General features: G+C 44.8%; 1 pseudogene; it reads left to right on the forward strand.

Moving 5' to 3' along the window:
* LOC139383914 (prospero homeobox protein 1-like) overlaps positions 1 to 24827 on the forward strand; it is a 109686-nt pseudogene that overhangs the window by 69034 nt on the left and 15825 nt on the right.

The raw sequence follows: 24827 nt of genomic DNA on the forward strand, positions 1-24827 counted from the left end.
GTCTATCAGTGTCTCTCACTGTCTCTCACTGTCTCTCAGTGTCTCTCACTGTCTCTCAGTGTCTCTCACTGTCTCTCAGTGTCGCTCAGTGTCGCTTAGTGTCTATCTGTGTCTCTCACTGTCTCTCACTGTCTCTCACTGTCTCTCACTGTCTCTCAGTGTCTCTCACTGTCTCTCAGTGTATCTCGGTGTCTCTCAGTGTCTCTCAGTGTCTCTCACTGTCTCTCAGTGTCGCTCAGTGTCTATCAGTGTCTCTCACTGTCTCTCACTGTCTCTCACTGTCTCTCAGTGTCTCTCACTGTCTCTCAGTGTCTCTCACTGTCTCTCAGTGTCGCTCAGTGTCGCTTAGTGTCTATCTGTGTCTCTCACTGTCTCTCACTGTCTCTCACTGTCTCTCACTGTCTCTCAGTGTCTCTCACTGTCTCTCAGTGTCTCTCGCTGTCTCTCGCTGTCTCTCGGTGTCTCTCGGTGTCTCTCAGTGTCTCTCGGTGTCTCTCAGTGGCGTAGGAATGGAAGTTCCTAACAGTACTATTATACATCTTTAGATACTGGGGGACTGTACCATACACTGTTTTATGGGCCAATCCCAACTTCAGCTCATTGACCCCTTTATCAACTCATAGTAGTAGTAGTAGCTGAGAAGGACCAACAAGAACCTGAGGGATAAGATTCAGAATGTTCCTTGACGTTTTATTCTGAGCTGTCTGTAGTTTCCTCTTGATGAACTATGACCCTTGACATTTTATTCTGAGCTGTCTGTAGTTTCCTCTTGATGAACTATGACCCTTGACATTTTATTCTGAGCTGTCTGTAGTTTCCTCTTGATGAACTATGACCCTTGACATTTTATTCTGAGCTGTCTGTAGTTTCCTCTTGATGAACTATGACCCTTGACATTTTATTCTGAGCTGTCTGTAGGTTTTTCTTGATGAACTATGACCCTTGACATTTTATTCTGAGCTGTTTGTAGTTTCCTCTTGATGAACTATGGCCCTTGACATTTTATTCTGAGCTGTCTGTAGGTTTTTCTTGATGAACTATGACCCTTGACATTTTATTCTGAGCTGTCTGTAGTTTCCTCTTGATGAACTATGACCCTTGACATTTTATTCTGAGCTGTCTGTAGTTTCCTCTTGATGAACTATGACCCTTGACATTTTATTCTGAGCTGTCTGTAGTTTCCTCTTGATGAACTATGACCCTTGACATTTTATTCTGAGCTGTCTGTAGGTTTTTCTTGATGAACTATGACCCTTGACATTTTATTCTGAGCTGTCTGTAGTTTCCTCTTGATGAACTATGACCCTTGACATTTTATTCTGAGCTGTCTGTAGGTTTTTTCTTGATGAACTATGACCCTTGACATTTTATTCTGAGCTGTCTGTAGTTTCCTCTTGATGAACTATGACCCTTGACATTTTATTCTGAGCTGTCTGTAGTTTCCTCTTGATGAACTATGACCCTTGACATTTTATTCTGAGCTGTCTGTAGTTTCCTCTTGATGAACTATGACCCTTGACATTTTATTCTGAGCTGTCTGTAGTTTCCTCTTGATGAACTATGACCCTTGACATTTTATTCTGAGCTGTCTGTAGTTTCCTCTTGATGAACTATGACCCTTGACATTTTATTCTGAGCTGTCTGTAGGTTTTTCTTGATGAACTATGACCCTTGACATTTTATTCTGAGCTGTCTGTAGTTTCCTCTTGATGAACTATGACCCTTGACATTTTATTCTGAGCTGTCTGTAGGTTTTTCTTGATGAACTTAACGGCGCTTCTGTACCAGGAAGTGGACATAGTCAAAGTAACGCTGCAGCAAGTGTTTCCCTTTATCTAGAAATGTCACTTTCTGGTTGACCTTGGCAATTACTTTCTGCTCTCCCCTGTCAGGAACCTGATCACAGCCTAACTATGTCATGTATGTGTGTGTCCTTTTGCATTGTCCTGTCTAATGGTGTTATGGCATTCGTTGCCAACGTCATTAACATACTGTACCCCAAATCAGGGTCAGGTCTCTCTCTCTCTCTCTGTCTGTCTCTGTCTGAGTCTCTCTGTCTCTCTCTTCTTTTCTCTGTCTCTCTCCCTCTCTCTCTCTCTCTCTCTCTCTCTGACTCTTTCTCCCTCTCTCTCTCCCTCTGCCCCCCCCCCCTCTCTCCATGAGAACAATAGTCAGCATGTGTTGGGGGGGGGGGGGGGGGGGATCAGCTAGTTGTTGTGGGGGAATTAGGCATAAATTACCACCTAATTGGGTTTGAATAGAGAGGGAGGCTCTGGGAATAGGTGATCGTTACTGTGGGAAGTGGGTTATACTGACTGTTCTTACACACGCCTGAACACACACACACACAGATACAGTACACACACACACACACACACACACACACACACACACACACACACACACACACAAACACAGAGAGAGATAAAGTACACACACACACACACACACACCAAGAGATACAGTACACATACACACACCGATATACAGTACGTACACACACACAGAGATACAGTACACACACACACACACACACACACACACACACACACACACAGATACAGTACACACACACACACACACACAGATACAGTACACACACACACACATACACACACACACAAACACACAGAGATATACAGTACACACACACAAACTCACACACACCCAGATATACAGTACACACACACAAACTCACACACACCCAGAGATACAGTACACACACACACACACAGTACACATACACACACACATACACTCACACAGACGACACATTTCCATCCAGGATTCATCCAGGCAGGTGTTTTACCCAAAACGCTCAATTTTCTAGGTTCCATCTCATCTCCTGGGTCTAGCTTCGGGTCTTTCAAAAAGCTTTAGTTAACTAGGCAAGTCAGTTAAGAACAAATTCTTATTTACAATGACGGCCTAGGAACAGTGGGGTTAACTGCCTGTTCAGGGGCAGAACGACAGATTTGTACCTTGTAAGCTCGGGGGATTTGATCTTGCAACCTTCCGGTTACTAGACCAACGCTCTAACCGCTAGGCTACCCTCACTGGGTCATGGCTCCGACGTACCTGCTCTCACTTGGGGCCAAAGCCAGGCCACTGGTGCTTTTCAACCCTTCACATTTACATAACAATGGCTAACTGTGAACTTTGACACCTTCTCACAAAAAAATAAAAAAATAAATAAAAAAAATTATTCGATGATGCAAAGGTTGTTGATTCTCACAAGTCGTCACTGTCAGCCGTAGCTATGGAAACACTGGTGACACTGGTGTGTGTGGGGGAGGGGGGGGGGGGGTAGGTCACCAGTGAAATGCTTCTATAGAGAGACACACACACACACACACTAATTACATAGTGAAAGCGATTGTCGTTTTGACCTGACCCATCATCTCTGTGATGAGACGTCTGGGTTTGTGAGTGGTATCACACACACACACACACACACACACACACACACACACACACACAGTGTGGTATATGTTGAGGAAGTGTAATTAAGACCTTGTTTGAGAGCTTGTTAGATCTCTGTAGTGACGAGAAGTTAACTCTAATTACACCCTCGTTATAGCCAAGATACCCCCTTCTGACTCCACACACACACACACACACACACACACACACACACACACACCCAACTCAGAAGACATACTAGAGTCTGGTAGCTACTAGACAGAGTGAATAATGAAGAGTTCCATTTGATATAAATTTGCCCTTCACTGAATTACCTAGAATATCTATTGAAATTTAATTATTTTATAAATGCTGTTAAAAATCTGATCCCAATCAAAGTAATTTAAATAAAATAACATCAAATAAAATGATAATCTGAAGATGGAGGTTAGTATTTCCAATCTAAATGTACCATCAACATCCTTCTGATGTCTCTAAACGTCCCCCACCATCAACATCCTTCTGATGTCTCTAAATGTACCATCAACATCCTTCTGATGTCTCTAAACGTCCCCCACCATCAACATCCTTCTGATGTCTCTAAACGTCCCATCAACATCCTTCTGATGTCTCTAAATGTACCATCAACATCCTTCTGATGTCTCTAAACGTCCCATTAACATCCTTCTGATGTCTCTAAACGTCCCCCACCATCAACATCCTTCTGATGTCTCTAAACGTCCCATCAACATCCTTCTGATGTCTCTAAACGTCCCATCAACATCCTTCTGATGTCTCTAAACGTCCCCCACCATCAACATCCTTCTGATGTCTCTAAACGTACCATCAACATCCTTCTGATGTCTCTAAACGTCCCATCAACAGCCTTCTGATGTCTCTAAACGTCCCATCAACAGCCTTCTGATGTCTCTAAACGTCCCATCAACATCCTTCTGATGTCTCTAAACGTCCCATCAACATCCTTCTGATGTCTCTAAACGTCCCATCAACATCCTTCTGATGTCTCTAAACGTCCCATCAACAGCCTTCTGATGTCTCTAAACGTACCATCAACAGCCTTCTGATGTCTCTAAACGTCCCATCAACATCCTTCTGATGTCTCTAAACGTCCCATCAACATCCTTCTGATGTCTCTAAACGTCCCATCAACATCCTTCTGATGTCTCTAAACGTCCCCCACCATCAACAGCCTTCTGATGTCTCTAAACGTCCCCCACCATCAACATCCTTCTGATGTCTCTAAACGTCCCATCAACATCCTTCTGATGTCTCTAAACGTCCCATCAACATCCTTCTGATGTCTCTAAACGTCCCCCACCATCAACATCCTTCTGATGTCTCTAAACGTCCCCCACCATCAACAGCCTTCTGATGTCTCTAAACGTCCCATCAACATCCTTCTGATGTCTCTAAACGTCCCCCACCATCAACATCCTTCTGATGTCTCTAAACGTCCCATCAACATCCTTCTGATGTCTCTAAACGTCCCATCAACATCCTTCTGATGTCTCTAAATGTACCATCAACAGCCTTCTGATGTCTCTAAATGTCCCCCACCATCAACATCCTTCTGATGTCTCTAAACGTACCATCAACATCCTTCTGATGTCTCTAAACGTCCCATCAACATCCTTCTGATGTCTCTAAACGTCCCCCACCATCAACATCCTTCTGATGTCTCTAAACGTCCCATCAACATCCTTCTGATGTCTCTAAACGTCCCCCACCATCAACATCCTTCTGATATCTCTAAATGTACCATCAACATCCTTCTGATGTCTCTAAACGTCCCCCACCATCAACATCCTTCTGATGTCTCTAAACGTCCCCCACCATCAACATCCTTCTGATGTCTCTAAACGTCCCATCAACATCCTTCTGATGTCTCTAAACGTCCCCCACCATCAACATCCTTCTGATGTCTCTAAACGTCCCATCAACATCCTTCTGATGTCTCTAAACGTACCATCAACATCCTTCTGATGTCTCTAAACGTCCCATCAACAGCCTTCTGATGTCTCTAAACGTCCCATCAACATCCTTCTGATGTCTCTAAACGTCCCCCACCATCAACATCCTTCTGATGTCTCTAAACGTCCCATCAACATCCTTCTGATGTCTCTAAACGTCCCCCACCATCAACATCCTTCTGATGTCTCTAAACGTACCATCAACATCCTTCTGATGTCTCTAAACGTCCCATCAACATCCGTCTGATGTCTCTGAACGTCCCCCACCATCAACATCCTTCTGATGTCTCTAAACGTCCCATCAACATCCTTCTGATGTCTCTAAACGTCCCCCACCATCAACATCCTTCTGATATCTCTAAATGTACCATCAACATCCTTCTGATGTCTCTAAACGTCCCCCACCATCAACATCCTTCTGATGTCTCTAAACATCCCCCACCATCAACATCCTTCTGATGTCTCTAAACGTCCCATCAACATCCTTCTGATGTCTCTAAACGTCCCCCACCATCAACATCCTTCTGATGTCTCTAAACGTCCCATCAACATCCTTCTGATTTCTCTAAACGTACCATCAACATCCTTCTGATGTCTCTAAACGTCCCATCAACAGCCTTCTGATGTCTCTAAACGTCCCCCACCATCAACATCCTTCTGATATCTCTAAATGTACCATCAACATCCTTCTGATGTCTCTAAACGTCCCATCAACATCCTTCTGATGTCTCTAAACGTCCCCCACCATCAACATCCTTCTGATGTCTCTAAACGTCCCATCAACATCCTTCTGATGTCTCTAAACGTCCCCCACCATCAACATCCTTCTGATGTCTCTAAACGTCCCATCAACATCCTTCTGATGTCTCTAAACGTCCCCCACCATCAACATCCTTCTGATGTCTCTAAATGTACCATCAACATCCTTCTGATGTCTCTAAATGTACCATCAACAGCCTTCTGATGTCTCTCTCTGTGGGACATGTAAATCAGGTCGGGGTGAATTCCAGACAATTCAGGAAGTGTACTGAAATTACAGGCAATTCTCCTCTTTTCAGTTAGGAACATTTGGAAGTGGAATTGAAATGTAGTGTGTGTGTGTGTGTGTGTGTGTGTGTGTGTGTGTGTGTGTTTGTTTCCCCCTAACACCTCCCCTCAGGGCTTCCCTCCACTGAAAACACCCTGTCAGGGAAACACAATAGGGATGACACTCTCTCTCTTTTCATCACAAACTCCACCTGGCATTCTCCGAACTCAGCCGTTTTCTCTCTCCTTCACTCTTTCTGTCTCTTTATCTGTCTGTCTTTTTTGTTTGTGCTGATCGTGGATTGGTTTGGTATGTGTGTTTGTGTGTTTTCAGCAGGGGGTTAGCGGGGGTTAGCGGCGGTTAGTGGGGGTTAGTTTGGTATGTGTGTTTGTGTGTTTTCAGCATGCTTGTGTGTGTGTGTGTGTGTGTGTGTGCGTGTGTGTGTGCGTGTGTGTGTGTGTGTGTGTTTGGGAATGTCATTTGTTTCTCGGTGTGTCGTATCCGTCCCGTGGGAAAGACTTCTGGAAGCCAGGGCCTGCTAGTGTCTGTCACTACAACAACATCAATATAACGTTACTACAACATCACTACAATGTTACTACAACATCACTCCAACGTCACTACAACATTAACTACAACGTCACTACAACGTCACAACAATGTCACTACAACATTAACTACAACGTCACTACAACATTAACTACATGGTTACTACGTCACTACAACATCAGTACAACGTCACTGCAAAAACACTGCGTCACTACAAAATTACTACAACATCACTACAACATCTTTACAATGTCACTACAACACTACTACAAAGTCACTACAACGTTACTACAACGTCACTACAACATCTCTACAACGTCACTACAACATTAACTACATCACTACAACATCACTACAACATTACTACAACATCATTACAACATCTCTACAACGTCACTACAACATTAACTACAACATCATAACAACGTCACTGTAACATCACTACAACAATACAGTCTTAGTCTGCTCAACATGTGTGTGCATGCTTCGATGTATTAGTGTGTTTGACCATATGCCCATTGTGTGTGTGTGTGTGTGTGTGTGTAGTGTGTGTGTGTGTGTGTTTAGTGTGTGTGTGTGTGTGTGTGTGTGTGTGTGTGTGTGTGTGTGTGTGTGTGTGTGTGTTTAGTGTGTGTGTGTGTGTGTGTGTGTGTGTGTGTGTGTGTGTGTGTGTGTGTAGGGTGCTACGGGGAGCTTTAGAGAGGCTTTGTGTTGGACAGAAAGAGAGACGGACAAAAGAGCAACGCAACAATTCAGCAATTAACACACACACACACACACACACACACACACACACACACTAAACACGCTCACACACACTCACACACACACACTCACACACACTAAACACACTCACACACACACACACTCACACACACACACACACACACTCACACACACACACTACACACACACACTAAACACACACACACACACAAAACACACACACACACTAAACACACTCACACACACACACACACACACACACACTCTCTCACACACACACACACACACACACTAAACACACACACACACACCGCTAAAACATGCCCACTTATTCTTCATGTTGTCACCCTCTGACATCCCTGAAAAATGCCTCCGTTGATCTTTCCTTCTCCCTCCTTCTATCCTTCCTCTCCCCCCCTCCCGTTGCCTTGTTTCCCCCCCCGTTGCCTTGTTTCCTCCTCTCCCGTTGCCTTGTTCCCCCCCTCCCATTGCTTTGTTCCCCCCCGTTGCCTTGTTTCCCCCCCCCGTTGCCTTGTTCCCCCCCCCCCCGTTGCCTTGTTTCCCCCCATCCCGTTGCCTTGTTTCCCCCCCTCCCGTTGCCTTGTTTCCCCCCCTCCCGTTGCCTTGTTTCCCCCCCTCCCGTTGCCTTGTTTTCCCCCCTCCCGTTGCCTTGTTTCCCCCCCTCTCCAGTTGCCTTGGTTCCCCCCCTTCCGTTGCCTTGTTTCCCCCCCTCCCGTTGCCTTGTTTCCCACCCCCTCCCGTTGCCTTGTTTCCCCCCCTCCCGTTGCCTTGTTTCCCCCCCTCCCGTTGCCTTGTTTCCCCCCCCTCCCGTTGCCTTGTTTCCCCCCCTCCCGTTGCCTTGTTTCCCCCCCTCCCGTTGCCTTGTTTCCCCCCTTCCGTTGCCTTGTTTCCCCCCTGTTGTCTTGTCCCCCCCCCCCCCCGTTGCCTTGTTTCCCCCCCTCCCGTTGCCTTGTTTCCCCCCCTCCCGTTGCCTTGGTTCCCCCCCTCCCGTTGCCTTGGTTCCCCCACTCTCCCTTGTTCCTATGAGACAATGTCTTGTAACAATGCCTGTTCTAATCTCCATGTCAAAGCTGTTTTCCCCCTCACTAAACACACACACACACACACACACACACACACACCTCCCTGTGGTGTAGTAAGAGCAGGGACATCACACAGACAATGTTATGTAGTATTACTAAAGAGAATATGTAACATATAAAATGTAATATAGTATAATGTGTAACATAATATAAAATGTAATATAAGAGAATATGTAACATAATATGTAATATAACATAATATGTAATATAATAATATATAATAATAATAATAATATATAATATATGTAATATGATATCTAATATAAATGTAATATGTAATATAATATGTCATATGATATGTCATATAATATGTAATATAATATAATATGTAATATAATATATGTAATATGATATTTAATATAAATGTAATATGTTAAATAATATGTAATATAATATGTAATATAATATGTAATATCATATGCAATATGTAATATAATATAATACTAAATATAATATATAATATAATAGGTAATATATGTCATATAATATGTAATATTATATACTATGTAATATACTATATAATATAATATGTAATATAATATACTATGTAATATAATATGTAATATAATATGTAATATAATATGTAATATAATATACTATGTAATATAATATAATATGTAATATAATATACTATGTAATATAATATGTAATATAATATACTATGTAATATACTATGTAATATACTATGTAATATACTATGTAATATAACATTGTGTGTAATATAATATAACATGTAATATAATATGTCATGTAATATGTAATATTATATGTAATATAATATGTAATATAACAGGTAATATAATATGTAATATAATATGTAATATAATATGTAATATAATATGTAATATAATATCATATGTAATATAATATGTAGTATAATATACTATGTAATATAATATGTAGTATAATATACTATGTAATATAATATGTAATATAATATAATATGTAATATAATATACTATGTAATATAATATGTCGTATAATATGTAATATAATATGTAATATAATATGTAGTATAATATGTAGTATAATATGTAATATAACATGTAATATAACATGTAATATAATATACTATGTAATATAATAAGTAATATAATATGTAATATAATATGTAGTATAATATGTAATATAATATGTAATATAATATGTAATATAATATCATATGTAATATAATATCATATGTAATATAATATGTAATATCATATGTAATATAATATGTAGTATAATATGTAATATAATATATAATATAATATGTAATATAATATGTAGTATAATATGTAATATAATATATAATATAATATGTAATATAATATGTAATATAATATGTAATATAATATCATATGTAATATAATATATAATATAATATGTAATATAATATGTAGTATAATATGTAATATGATATGTAATATAATATGTAGTATAATATGTAATATAATATACTATGTAATATAATATGTAATATGATATCATATGTAATATAATATGTAATATAATATCATATGTAATATAATATGTAATATCATATGTAATATAATATGTAATATAATATACTATGTAATATAATATAATATGTAATATAACATGTAATATAATATGTAATATAATATCATATGTAGTATAATATGTAATATGATATGTAATATAATATGTAGTATAATATGTAATATAATATACTATGTAATATAATATGTAATATAATATGTAGTATAATATGTAATATGATATGTAATATAATATGTAGTATAATATGTAATATAATATCATATGTAATATAATATGTAATATAATATGTAATATAATATCATATGTAATATAATATGTAGTATAATATGTAATATAATATCATATGTAATATAATATGTAGTATAATATGTAATATAATATGTAATATAATATATAATATAATATGTAATATAATATCATATGTAATATAATATGTAATATCATATGTAGTATAATATGTAATATAATATACTATGTAATATAATATGTAATATAATATGTAATATAATATACTATGTAATATAATATAATATGTAATATAATATCATATGTAATATAATATGTAATATAATATGTAATATAATATCATATGTAATATAATATAATATGTAATATAATATACTATGTAATATAATATGTAATATCATATGTAGTATAATATGTAATATAATATACTATGTAATATAATATGTAATATAATATGTAATATAATATACTATGTAATATAATATGTAGTATAATATGTAATATGATATGTAATATAATATGTAGTATAATATGTAATATAATATACTATGTAATATAATATGTAATATAATATCATATGTAATATAATATGTAATATAATATGTAATATAATATCATATATAATATAATATGTAATATAATATGTAATATAATATAATATATAATATAATAGGTAATATAATATGTAATATAATATAATATATAATATAATAGGTAATATAATATGATATGTAATATAATATGTAGTATAATATGTAATATAATATAATATGTAATATAATATAATATGTAATATAATATACTATGTAATATAATATGTAGTATTATATGTAATATAATATGTAATATCATATGTAGTATAATATGTAATATAATATACTATGTAATATAATATGTCATATAATATACTATGTAATATAATATGTAATATAATATACTATGTAATATAATATCATATGTAATATAACATGTAATATAACATGTAATATAATATGTAATATAATATAACATGTAATATAATATAACATGTAATATAACATGTAATATAATATATAATATAATATGTAATATAATATGTAATGTAATATCATATGTAATGTAATATCATATGTAATATAATATAATAGGTAATATAATATATAATATAATGTATAATATAATATAATATATAATATAATGTGTAATATAATATTATAGTTAATATAATATACTATGTAATATAATATAATAGCTAATATAATATAATAGCTAATATAATATAATATGTAATATAATATAATATATAATATAATAGGTAATATAATATGTAATATAAATCACAGTTGCCAAAGAAAACAATATTAAAGCACACACTTACCGGTATAAATACTTTTTGTTGATGTACAATGCCTTCGAAGTATTCACCCTCCTTGCGCCTGCGAAGTATTCACCCTCCTTGGCATTTTTCCTATTTTGTTGCCTTTCAACCTGGAAATAAAATAGATTTTTTGGGGGGTTTTGTTTCATTTGATTTATACAACATGCCTGCCACTTTGAAGATGCAACATATTTTTTCTTGAGAAACAAACTAGAAATAAGACAAAAAAAACGGAAAACTTGAGCATGCATAACTATTCACTACCCCAAAATCAACACGTTGTAGAGCCACCTTTTGCAGCAATTATAGCTGCAAGTCTCTTGGGAAATGTCTCTATAGCTTGGCACATCTAGCCACCTGGGATATTTGCCCATTCAAGGCAAAACTGCTCCTGCTCCTTCAAGTTGGATGGGTTCCTGCTGGTGTACAGCAATATTTAAGTCATAGCACATATTCTCAATTGGATTGAGGTCTGGGCTTTGACTAGGACATTCCAAGACATTTAAATGTTTCCCCTTAAACCATTCGAGTGTTGCTTTAGCAGTATGCTTAGTGTTATTGTCCTGCTGGAAGGTGAACCTCCGTCCCAGTCTCAAATCTCTGGAAGACTGAAACAGGTTTCCCTCAAGAATATCCCTGTATTTAGCGCCATCCAACATTCCTTCATTTCTGACCAGTTTTCCAGTCCCTGCCGATGAAAAACATCCCCACAGCATGATGCTGCCACCACCATGATTCACTGTGGGGAGGGTGTTCTCGGGGTGATGAGAGGTGTTGGGTTTAATTGCAAGACATAGTGTCTTCTTTGATGGCGAAAAAGCTAAATTTGAGTCTCATCTGACCAGAGTACCTTCTTCCATATGTTCGGGGAGTCTCCCACATGCCGTTTGGTGAACACCAAATGTGTTTGCTCATTTTTTTATTTAAGCAATGGCTTTTTTCTGGCCACTCTTCCGTAAATCCCAGCTCTGTGGAGTGTACGGCTTAAATTGGTTCTATAGACAGATACTCCAATCTCCGCTGTGGAGCTTTGCAGCTCTTTCAGAGTTATCTTTGGTCTCTTTGTTGCCTCTCTGATTAATGCCCTCCTTGCCTGGTCCGTGAGTTTTGGTGGGTGGCCCTCTCTTGGCAGGTTTCTTGTGGTGCCATTTTTTTTCCATTTTTTAAGTAATGGATTTAATGGTGCTCTGTGGGATGTTCAAAGTTTCAGAATATTTTTTATAACTCAACCCTGATCTGTACTTCTCCAAAACTTTGTCCCTGACCTGTTTGGAGAGCTCCTTGGTGTTCAGGTGTATATATACTGAGATCATGTGACATATCATATCATGTGACACTTAGATTGCACACAGGTGGACTTTATTTAATTAATTATGTGACTACTGAAGGTAATTCGTTGCGCCAGGTCTTATTTAGGGGTTTAATAGCAAAAGGGGGTGAATACATACGCACCACGTATTTTTTTAAATCAAGTTATTTTTTTCATTCATGTAGCCAGTACAGTCTCCTTGTGTAGTTGTTGTTTTATCTTCCTGTAACTTTGTAGCCAGTTGTCTCCATGTGTAGTTGTTGGTTTATCTTCCTGTAACTTTGTAGCCAGTACAGTCTCCATGTGTAGTTGTTGGTTTATCTTCCTGTAACTTTGTAGCCAGTACAGTCTCCATGTGTAGTTGTTGGTTTATCTTCCTGTAACTTTGTAGCCAGTACAGTCTCCATGTGTAGCTGCATATTGCATCATGATTACATTATCTTTTCCAACTGTTCTGTTCTCTGGTTTTAATGTCTATTCTAGAATGCCCTTCTAACCAATCAGAAATTAGTATTTAAAAATGCTGTGGTATAAACATGTTTTAAACAGACAGTGTAGTTTAATATTACTGAAGGACAGGAATCATAATAATTAATAATGATCAATATTACTCTCTCTGTCTCTCTCTCTCTGTCTTTCTCTCTGTCTCTCTCTTTCTCCCTCTCTCTCTCCCGCCCTCTCTCTCTCTCTCTCTCTCTCTCTCTCTCTCTCTCTCCCGCTCTCTTTCCCTCTCTCTCTCCCGCTCTCTTTCCCTCTCTCTCTCCCGCTCTCTTTCCCTCTCTCTCTCTGTCTCTCTCTCCCCCTCTCTGTCTCTCTCTCTCTCTCTCTCTGTCTCTCTGTCTCTCTCTCTCCCGCTCTCTCTCTCTCTCTCTCTCTCTGTCTCCCTCTCTCTCTTTCTCCCTCTCTCCTGCTCTCTTTCCCTCTCTCTCTCTGTCTCTCTGTCTCTCTCTCCCGCTCTCTCTGTCTCTCTGTCTCTCTCTCCCGCTCTCTCTCTCCCCCTCTCTCCCCCCCCCCCCTCTCTCTCTCTCTCTCTCCCTCTCTCTCTCTCTGTCTCCCTCTCTCTTTTTCTCCCTCTCTCCTGCTCTCTTTCCCTCCCTCTCTCTGTCTCTCTCTCCCTCTCTCTGTCTTTCTCTCTCTCTCTCTCCTGCACTCTCTCCCTCTCTCTGTCGCTCTCTCCCCCTCTCTCTGTCGCTCTCCCCCTCTCTCTGTCGCTCTCTCCCCCTCTCTGTCTCTCTCTCTCTCTCTCTGTCTCTCTCTGTCTCTCTCTCTCCCGCTCTCTTTCTCTCCCTCTCTCTGTCTTTCTCTCTATATCTCTCTCTCCCCCTCTCTCTCTCTCTCTCTCTCTCTCTCTCCCTCTCTGTCTCTCTCTCCCTGTCTCTCTCCCGCTCTCTTTCCCTCTCTCTCTCTGTCTCTCTCTCCCCCTCTCTGTCTTTCTCTCCCTCTCTCTGTCTTTCTCTCTCTCTCTCTCCCGCACTCTCTCCCTCTCTCTGTCGCTCTCTCCCGCTCTCTGTCTCTCTCTCTGTCTCTCTCTCTTTCCCTCTCTCTGTCTCTCTCTCCCCCTCTCTGTCTGTCTGTCTCTCTCTCTCTCTCTGTCTCTCTCTCTCTTTCTCTCCCGCTCTCTCTCCCTCTCTCTGTCTCTCTCTCCCCCTCTGTCTTTCTCTCTCTCTCTCTCTCTCTCCCGCTCTCTGTCTTTCTCTCCCTCTCTCTGTCTTTCTCTCCCTCCCCTCGCTCCCTCTCTCCCCCTCTGTCTTTCTCTCCCTCACTCCCCCTCTCTCTCTCTCTGTCTCTCTCTCCCCCTCTCTGTCTTTCTCTCTCTGTCTCTCTCCCCCTCTCTGTCTGTCTGTCTGTCTGTCTCTCTCTCTTTCTCTCCCTCTCTGTCTCTTTCTCTCCCGCTCTCTCTCCCTCTCTCTGTCTCTCTCTCCCCCTCTGTCTTTCTCTCTCTCTCTCTCTCTCTCCCGCTCTCTGTCTTTCTCTCCCTCTCTCTGTCTTTCTCTCCCTCCCCTCGCTCCCTCTCTCCCCCTCTGTCTTTCTCTCCCTCCCTCCCCCTCTCTCTCTCTCTGTCTCTCTCTCCCCCTCTCTGTCTTTCTCTCTCTGTCTCTCTCTCCCCCTCTCTGTCTGTCTGTCTCTCTCTCTTTCTCTCCCTCTCTGTCTCTTTCTCTCCCGCTCTCTCCCCCTCTGTCTTTCTCTCTCTCTTTCTCCCTCTCTCTCCCGCTCTCTCTCCCTCTCTCTGTCTTTCTCTCCCTCTGTCTTTCTCTCCCTCTCTCTGTCTTTCTCTCCCTCTCTCTGTCTTTCTCTCCCCCTCCCTCCCCCTCTCTCTGTCTTTCTCTCCCTCACTCCCCCTCTCTCTGTCGCTCTCTCCCCTCTCTCTCTCTCTCTCTCTCTCTCTCTCTCTCTCTGTCTCTCTCTCTCCCGCTCTCTTTCTCTCCCTCTCTCTGTCTTTCTCTCTCCGTCTCTCTCTCCCCCTCTCTCTCCCCCTCTCTCTCTCTCGCTCTCTTTCCCTCTCTCTCTGTCTCTCTCTCCCCCCTCTCTCTCTCTCTATCTCTCTCTGTCTCTCTCTATTTCTCCCGCTCTCTTTCCCTCTATCTCTGTCTCGCTCTCCCTCTCTCTGTCTTTCTCTCCCTCTCTGTCTTTCTCTCCCTCTCTCTGTCTTTCTCTCCCTCTCTCTGTCTTTCTCTCCCTCTCTCTGTCTTTCTCTCTCTCTCTCTCCCCCTCTCTCCAGTTTAACCGCTGCATCACGTCTCAGCTCATCAAGTGGTTCAGTAACTTCAGAGAGTTCTATTACATCCAGATGGAGAAGTTTGCTCGGCAGGCCATCAACGAGGGAGTGACCACTAACGAGGACCTGTCTGTGGGCAGGGAGTCTGAGCTCTACCGAGCCCTCAACATGCACTACAACAAGGCCAACGACTTTGAGGTATGACAGCTGTAGGTTTAAGGGGTGGTTGGTGGTGGGAAGACGAGGACGATGCTTGGTGCCTGGGTGTCCTTGTCAAAGCAATATCTTGCATTCACATTTGAATCTCTCCTTCCTTCCTCTCTCTTTCTCTCTATCTCTCTCTCTCTTCTATTTCTGACTCTCTCTGGGACCCTATGCTATTCAACACAGTCACATCCGCATCATTTAGAAGCCCATTACACAGCATTTAACCTAATACACACACACACAGTCTATAAGAAGGCAGTTTGGGGGCGAACCCACAGAAGACTCAAACATATGTCAAGTGGACCAAGAAAAGGGTTTTTTACATAATGAGTCAGGCACCACCTCTCTGTCCTCTCTTCATCTCTCTGTCCTCTCTTCATCTCTCTGTCCTCTCTGTCCTCTCTGTCCTCTCTGTCCTCTCTTCATCTCTCTGTCCTCTCTTCATCTCTCTGTCCTCTCTTCATCTCTCTGTCCTCTCTTCATCTCTCTGTCCTCTCTTCATCTCTCTGTCCTCTCTTCATCTCTCTGTCCTCTCTTCACCTCTCTGTCCTCTCTTCACCTCTCTGTCCTCTCTTCATCTCTCTGTCCTCTCTTCATCTCTCTGTCCTCTCTTCACCTGTCTGTCCTCTCTTCATCTCTCTGTCCTCTCTTCATCTCTCTGTCCTCTCTTCACCTGTCTGTCCTCTCTTCATCTCTCTGCCCTCTCTTCATGTCTCTGTCCTCTCTTCACCTCTCTGTCCTCTCTTCATCTCTCTGTCCTCTCTTCATCTCTCTGTCCTCTCTTCATCTCTCTCTCCTCTCTTCATCTCTCTCTCCTCTCTTCATCTCTCTGTCCTCTCTTCATCTCTCTGTCCTTCCTCATTCTTCTGCTGTTAAACTCAGACCTATGAAACTGGAACCACAGCCTATTCAGCAAGTCCCCCCCCCCCCACACACACACATCCATTCTCCTCCTTTTGCCAAATTTAGCATCATCAAAGTTCCACCTTGGACTGTCCCCCACCTCACCCCCTCTACCTCCTTCCTCCCGTCTCCTCCCCCTCTTCCCTTCTCTGTTTGAGTCTGTTCCACCGGCTCTCCTTCTTTTGATGGTTATCTACTCTGTCAATGTTCATCCATTCCCCTCTCCTCCTCCTATCCACCCGTTCCCCTCTCCTCCTCCTATCCACCCGTTCCCCTCTCCTCCTCCTATCCATCCATTCCCCTCTCCTCCTCTCCTCCACCCGTTCCCCTCTCCTCCTCCTATCCACCCGTTCCCCTCTCCTCCTCCTATCCACCCGTTCCCCTCTCCTCCTCCTATCCATCCATTCCCCTCTCCTCCTCCTATCCACCCGTTCCCCTCTCCTCCTCCTATCCACCCGTTCCCCCCTCCTCCTCCTATCCACCCGTTCCCCTCTCCTCCTCCTATCCATCCGTTCCCCTCTCCTCCTCCTATCCACCCGTTCCCCTCTCCTCCTCCTATCCATCCGTTCCCCTCTCCTCCTCCTATCCACCCGTTCCCCTCTCCTCCTCCTATATACCCGTTCCCCTCTCCTCCTCCTATATACCCGTTCCCCTCTCCTCCTCCTATCCATCCATTCCCCTCTCCTCCTCCTATCCACCCGTTCCCCTCTCCTCCTCCTATCCATCCGTTCCCCTCTCCTCCTCCTATCCACCCGTTCCCCTCTCCTCCTCCTATCCACCCGTTCCCCTCTCCTCCTCCTATCTACCCGTTCCCCTCTCCTCCTCCTATCCACCCGTTCCCCTCTCCTCCTCCTATCCACCCGTTCCCCTCTCCTCCTCCTATCCACCCGTTCCCCTCTCCTCCTCCTATCCACCCGTTCCCCTCTCCTCCTCCTATCCACCCGTTCCCCTCTCCTCCTCCTATCCACCCGTTCCCCTCTCCTCCTCCTATCCACCCGTTCCCCTCTCCTCCTCCTATCCACCCGTTCCCCTCTCCTCCTATCTACCCGTTCCCCTCTCCTCCTCCTATCCACCCGTTCCCCTCTCCTCCTCCTATCCACCCGTTCCCCTCTCCTCCTCCTATATACCCGTTCCCCTCTCCTCCTCCTATCCACCCGTTCCCCTCTGCTCCTCCTATCTACCCGTTCCCCTCTCCTCCTCCTATCCACCCGTTCCCCTCTCCTCCTCCTATCCACCCGTTCCCCTCTCCTCCTCCTATCCACCCGTTCCCCTCTCCTCCTCCTATCCACCCGTTCCCCTCTCCTCCTCCTATCTACCCGTTCCCCTCTCCTCCTCCTATCCACCCGTTCCCCTCTCCTCCTCCTATCCACCCGTTCCCCTCTCCTCCTCCTATCCACCCGTTCCCCTCTCCTCCTCCTATCCACCCGTTCCCCTCTCCTCCTCCTATCCACCCGTTCCCCTCTCCTCCTCCTATCCACCCGTTCCCCTCTCCTCCTCCTATCCACCCGTTCCCCTCTCCTCCTCCTATCCACCCGTTCCCCTCTCCTCCTATCTACCCGTTCCCCTCTCCTCCTCCTATCCACCCGTTCCCCTCTCCTCCTCCTATCCACCCGTTCCCCTCTCCTCCTCCTATATACCCGTTCCCCTCTCCTCCTCCTATCCACCCGTTCCCCTCTCCTCCTCCTATCCACCCGTTCCCCTCTCCTCCTCCTATCCACCCGTTCCCCTCTCCTCCTCCTATCCACCCGTTCCCCTCTCCTCCTATCTACCCGTTCCCCTCTCCTCCTCCTATCCACCCGTTCCCCTCTCCTCCTCCTATCCACCCGTTCCCCTCTCCTCCTCCTATATACCCGTTCCCCTCTCCTCCTCCTATCCACCCGTTCCCCTCTGCTCCTCCTATCTACCCGTTCCCCTCTCCTCCTCCTATCCACCCGTTCCCCTCTCCTCCTCCTATCCACCCGTTCCCCTCTCCTCCTCCTATCCACCCGTTCCCCTCTCCTCCTCCTATCCACCCGTTCCCCTGTCCTCCTCCTATCCACCCGTTCCCCTCTCCTCCTCCTATCCACCCGTTCCCCTCTCCTCCTCCTATCCACCCGTTCCCCTCTCCTCCTCCTATCCACCCGTTCCCCTCTCCTCCTCCTATCCACCCGTTCCCCTCTCCTCCTCCTATCCACCCGTTCCCCTCTCCTCCTCCTATCCACCCGTTCCCCTCTCCTCCTCCTATCTACCCGTTCCCCCTTCTCCTCTCCTCCACTCGTTCCCCTCTCCTCCTCCTATATACCCATTCCCCTCTCTTCCTCCTATCTACCCGTTCCCCCCTCTCCTCTCCTCCACCCGTTCCCCCTTCTCCCCTCCACCCTTTCCCCTCTCCTCTTCCCATCCACCCGTTCCCCTCTCCTCCTCCTATCCACCCGTTCCTCTCCTCCACCCGTTCCCCTCTCCTCCTCCTATCCACCCGTTCCTCTCCTCCACCCGTTCCCTTCTCCTCCTCCTATCCACCTGTTCCTCTCCTCTCCTCTCTTCTCCTCCTATCCACCCGTTCCTCTCCTCTCCTCTCTTCTCCTCCTATCCACCCGTTCCTCTCCTCTCTTCTCCTCCTATCCACCCGTACCTCTCCTCTCCTCTCTTCTCCTCCTATCCACCCGTACCTCTCCTCTCTTCTCCTCCAATCCACCCGTACCTCTCCTCTCCTCTCTTCTCCTCCTATCCACCCGTACCTCTCCTCTCCTCCTCCTATCCACCCGTACCTCTCCTCTCCTCTCTGCTCCTCCAATCCACCCGTACCTCTCCTCTCCTCACTTCTCCTCCTATCCACCCGTTCCTCTCCTCTCCTCTCTTCTCCTCCTATCCACCCGTTCCTCTCCTCTCTTCTCCTCCAATCCACCCGTACCTCTCCTCTCCTCTCCTCTCTTCTCCTCCAATCCACCCGTACCTCTCCTCTCCTCTCTTCTCCTCCAATCCACCCGTTCCTCTCCTCTCCTCTCTTCTCCTATCCACCCGTTCCTCTCCTCTCTTCTCCTCCTATCCACCCATTCCTCTCCTCTTCTCCTCCTATCCACCCGTTCCTCTCCTCTCCTCTCTTCTCCTCCAATCCACCCGTTCCTCTCCTCTCCTCTTCTCATCCAATCCACCCGTACCTCTCTTCTCCTCTCTTCTCCTCCGATCCACCCGTACCTCTCCTCTCCTCTCTTCTCCTCCTATCCACCTGTTCCTCTCCTCTCCTCTCTTCTCCTCCAATCCACCCTTTCCTCTCCTCTCCTCTCTTCTCCTCCTATCCACCCGTTCCTCTCCTCTCCTCTCTTCTCCTCCTATCCACCCGTTCCTCTCCTCTCCTCTCTTCTCCTCCTATCCACCCATTCCTCTCCTCCTCTCTTCTCCTCCTATCCACCCGTTCCTCTCCTCTCCTCTCTTCTCCTCCAATCCACCTGTACCTCTCCTCTCCTCTCCTCTCTTCTCCTCCAATCCACCCGTACCTCTCCTCTCCTCTCTTCTCCTCCAATCCACCCGTTCCTCTCCTCTCCTCTCTTCTCCTATCCACCCGTTCCTCTCCTCTCTTCTCCTCCTATCCACCCATTCCTCTCCTCTTCTCCTCCTATCCACCCGTTCCTCTCCTCTCCTCTCTTCTCCTCCAATCCACCCGTTCCTCTCCTCTCTTCTCATCCAATCCACCCGTTCCTCTCTTCTCCTCTCTTCTCCTCCGATCCACCCGTACCTCTCCTCTCCTCTCTTCTCCTCCTATCCACCTGTTCCTCTCCTCTCCTCTCTTCTCCTCCAATCCACCCTTTCCTCTCCTCTCCTCTCTTCTCCTCCTATCCACCCGTTCCTCTCCTCTCCTCTCTTCTCCTCCTATCCACCCGTTCCTCTCCTCTCCTCTCTTCTCCTCCTATCCACCCGTTCCTCTCCTCCTCTCTTCTCCTCCTATCCACCCGTTCCTCACCTCTCCTCTCTTCTCCTCCTATCCACCCGTACCTCTCCTCCTCTCTTCTCCTCCAATCCACCCTTTCCTCTCCTCTCCTCTCCTCTCTTCTCCTCCTATCCACCCGTTCCTCTCCTCCTCTCTTCTCCTCCTATCCACCCGTTCCTCTCCTCTCGTCTCCTCCAATCCACCCCAACCTCTCCTCTCCTCCTCCTATCCACCCGTTCCTCTCCTCTCCTCTCTTCTCCTCCAATCCACCCTTTCCTCTCCTCTCCTCTCCTCTCTTCTCCTCCTATCCACCCGTTCCTCTCCTCCTCCTATCCACCCGTTCCTCTCCTCTCCTCTCTTCTCCTCCTATCCACCTGCTCCTCTCCTCTCCTCTCTTCTCCTCCTATCCACCCGTTCCTCTCCTCTCCTCTCTTCTCCTCCTATCCACCTGTTCCTCTCCTCTCTTCTCCTCCTATCCACCCGTACCTCTCCTCTCCTCTCTTCTCCTCCTATCCACCCGTACCTCTCCTCTCTTCTCCTCCAATCCACCCGTACCTCTCCTCTCCTCTCTTCTCCTCCTATCCACCCGTACCTCTCCTCTCCTCCTCCTATCCACCTGTACCTCTCCTCTCCTCTCTTCTCCTTCAATCCACCCGTACCTCTCCTCTCCTCACTTCTCCTCCTATCCACCCGTTCCTCTCCTCTCCTCTCTTCTCCTCCAATCCACCCGTACCTCTCCTCTCCTCTCCTCTCTTCTCCTCCAATCCACCCGTACCTCTCCTCTCCTCTCTTCTCCTCCAATCCACCCGTTCCTCTCCTCTCCTCTCTTCTCCTATCCACCCATTCCTCTCCTCTTCTCCTCCTATCCACCCGTTCCTCTCCTCTCCTCTCTTCTCCTCCAATCCACCCGTTCCTCTCCTCTCCTCTCTTCTCATCCAATCCACCCGTTCCTCTCTTCTCCTCTCTTCTCCTCCGATCCACCCGTACCTCTCCTCTCTTCTCCTCCTATCCACCTGTTCCTCTCCTCTCCTCTCTTTTCCTCCAATCCACCCTTTCCTCTCCTCTCCTCTCTTCTCCTCCTATCCACCCGTTCCTCTCCTCTCCTCTCTTCTCCTCCTATCCACCCGTTCCTCTCATCTCCTCTCTTCTCCTCCTATCCACCCGTTCCTCTCCTCCTCTCTTCTCCTCCTATCCACCCGTTCCTCTCCTCTCCTCTCTTCTCCTCCTATCCACCCGTACCTCTCCTCCTCTCTTCTCCTCCAATCCACCCTTTCCTCTCCTCTCCTCTCCTCTCCTCTCCTCTCCTCTCCTCTCTTCTCCTCCTATCCACCCGTTCCTCTCCTCCTCTCTTCTCCTCCTATCCACCCGTTCCTCTCCTCTCTTCTCCTCCAATCCACCCGTACCTCTCCTCTCCTCCTCCTATCCACCCGTTCCTCTCCTCTCCTCTCTTCTCCTCCAATCCACCCTTTCCTCTCCTCTCCTCTCCTCTCTTCTCCTCCTATCCACCCGTTCCTCTCCTCCTCCTATCCACCCGTTCCTCTCCTCTCCTCTCTTCTCCTCCTATCCACCCGTTCCTCTCCTCCAATCCACCCATTCCTCTCCTCTCCTTTCTTCTCCTCCAATCCACCTTTTCCTCTCCTCTCCTCTCCTCTCTTCTCCTCCTATCCACCCGTTCCTCTCCTCTCCTCTCCTCTCTTCTCCTCCTATCCACCCGTTCCTCTCCTCCTCTCTTCTCCTCCTATCCACCCGTTCCTCTCCTCTCCTCTCTTCTCCTCCTATCCACCCGTACCTCTCCTCCTCTCTTCTCCTCCAATCCACCCTTTCCTCTCCTCTCCTCTCCTCTCCTCCTATCCACCCGTTCCTCTCCTCCTCTCTTCTACTCCTATCCACCCGTTCCTCTCCTCTCCTCTCTTCTCCTCCAATCCACCCGTACCTCTCCTCTCCTCTCTTCTCCTCCAATCCACCTGTACCTCTCCTCTCCTCTCTTCTCCTCCTATCCACCCGTTCCTCTCCTCTCCTCTCTTCTCCTCCTATCCACCCGTTCCTCTCCTCTCCTCTCCTCCAATCCACCCGTTCCTCTCCTCTCCTCTCTTCTCCAATCCACCCGTACCTCTCCTCTCCTCTCTTCTCCTCCTATCCACCCGTACCTCTCCTCTCCTCTCTTCTCCTCCTATCCACCCATTCCTCTCCTCTCTTCTCCTCTCCTCTCCTCTCCTCTCTTCTCCTCCTATCCACCCGTACCTCTCCTCTCCACCCACGGAGAATACTTTGTTGTCGTTTGTCTTTTCCTTCAGTCCCTTTTTCTTTCTCATTCACTCTTTACGTTATAAACTTTTTAATGACTTCATTGTGTGTGTGTGTGTGTGTGTGTGTGTGTGTGTGTGTGTGTGTGTGTGTGTGTGTGTGTGTGTGTGTGTGTGTGTGTGTGTGTGTGTGTGTGTGTGTGTGTGAGACAGTGCTCGAGCTGGCAGTGAGACAAGCAGTGGTAATTAAAGGAACTTCATTAATTACCTTCTCCCTGCTCCTTCTCTTTCCGCTCCTCCCTCTCTTTAGCCTCCCCTTTTAGGTTGTTGAACCTCTCCCCCCTTTCTTTACCTTTCTTCCAGCTCTTTCCTTGCATTCCTCCCTCTCTTCCTCCCAAATATGAATCTCTTTGTTCCCTAATAGCTGGCCTATCCACTCAGAAAATACATGAATAGAAATGGAGAGAGAGGGAGAGGTAGAGAGACAGAGAGAGAGAGAAAGAGAGAGAGACAAAGAGAGAGACAGAGAGAGAGACAGAGAGAGAGACAGAGAGTGACAGAGAGAGACAGAGAGAGAGAGAGACAGAGACAGAGAGAGAGAGAGACAGAAAGAGACAGAGAGAGAGAGAGACAGAAAGAGACAGAGAGAGAGACAGAGAGAGAGAGAGAGAGACAGTCACCTGAGAGAAATGTGTGTAATAGAGCTGTCTCATAGTCATTGAAAGCCAATTTTTCTATACTTGCTTGTTTTTGTCACATAAACTGAAATTGAGGCGATTCTAATTTTAGCCAACAGGAAATGGAGGAGCGATTTCTTACCGCTGCAGTGCTGCTTGTAGTCTGTATGTCAGAAGAACAGAATAGGAGTCGTTGTTATCTGGCTATGAGCCATGCCATAGGCTGTCGGGAGTGTGTATTTGAAGTTAGTATTTTTATGCGTAAAAGTGATCATTTGAAACAAGTACTACAGTGCCTTGCGAAAGTATTCGGCCCCCTTGAACTTTGCGACCTTTTGCCACATTTCAGGCTTCAAACATAAAGATATAAAAAAAAAAAAATTGTGAAGAATCAACAACAAGTGGGACACAATCATGAAGTGGAACGACATTATTGGATATTTCAAACTTTTTTAACAAATCAAAAACTGAAAAATTGGGCGTGCAAAATTATTCAGCCCCTTTACTTTCAGTGCAGCAAACTCTCTCCAGAAGTTCAGTGAGGATCTCTGAATGATCCAATGTTGACCTAAATGACTAATGATGATAAATACAATCCACCTGTGTGTAATCAAGTCTCCGTATAAATGCACCTGCACTGTGATAGTCTCAGAGGTCCGTTAAAAGCGCAGAGAGCATCATGAAGAACAAGGAACACACCAGGCAGGTCCGAGATACTGTTGTGAAGAAGTTTAAAGCCGGATTTGGATACAAAAAGATTTCCCAAGCTTTAAACATCCCAAGGAGCACTGTGCAAGCGATAATATTGAAATGGAAGGAGTATCAGACCACTGCAAATCTACCAAGACCTGGCCGTCCCTCTAAACTTTCAGCTCATACAAGGAGAAGACTGATCAGAGATGCAGCCAAGAAGCCCATGATCAGTCTGGATGAACTGCAGAGATCTACAGCTGAGGTGGGAGAC

The sequence above is a fragment of the Oncorhynchus clarkii genome, chromosome 25 (assembly GCF_045791955.1).
Source record: "Oncorhynchus clarkii lewisi isolate Uvic-CL-2024 chromosome 25, UVic_Ocla_1.0, whole genome shotgun sequence".
Classification (NCBI taxonomy): Eukaryota; Metazoa; Chordata; class Actinopteri; order Salmoniformes; family Salmonidae; genus Oncorhynchus; species Oncorhynchus clarkii.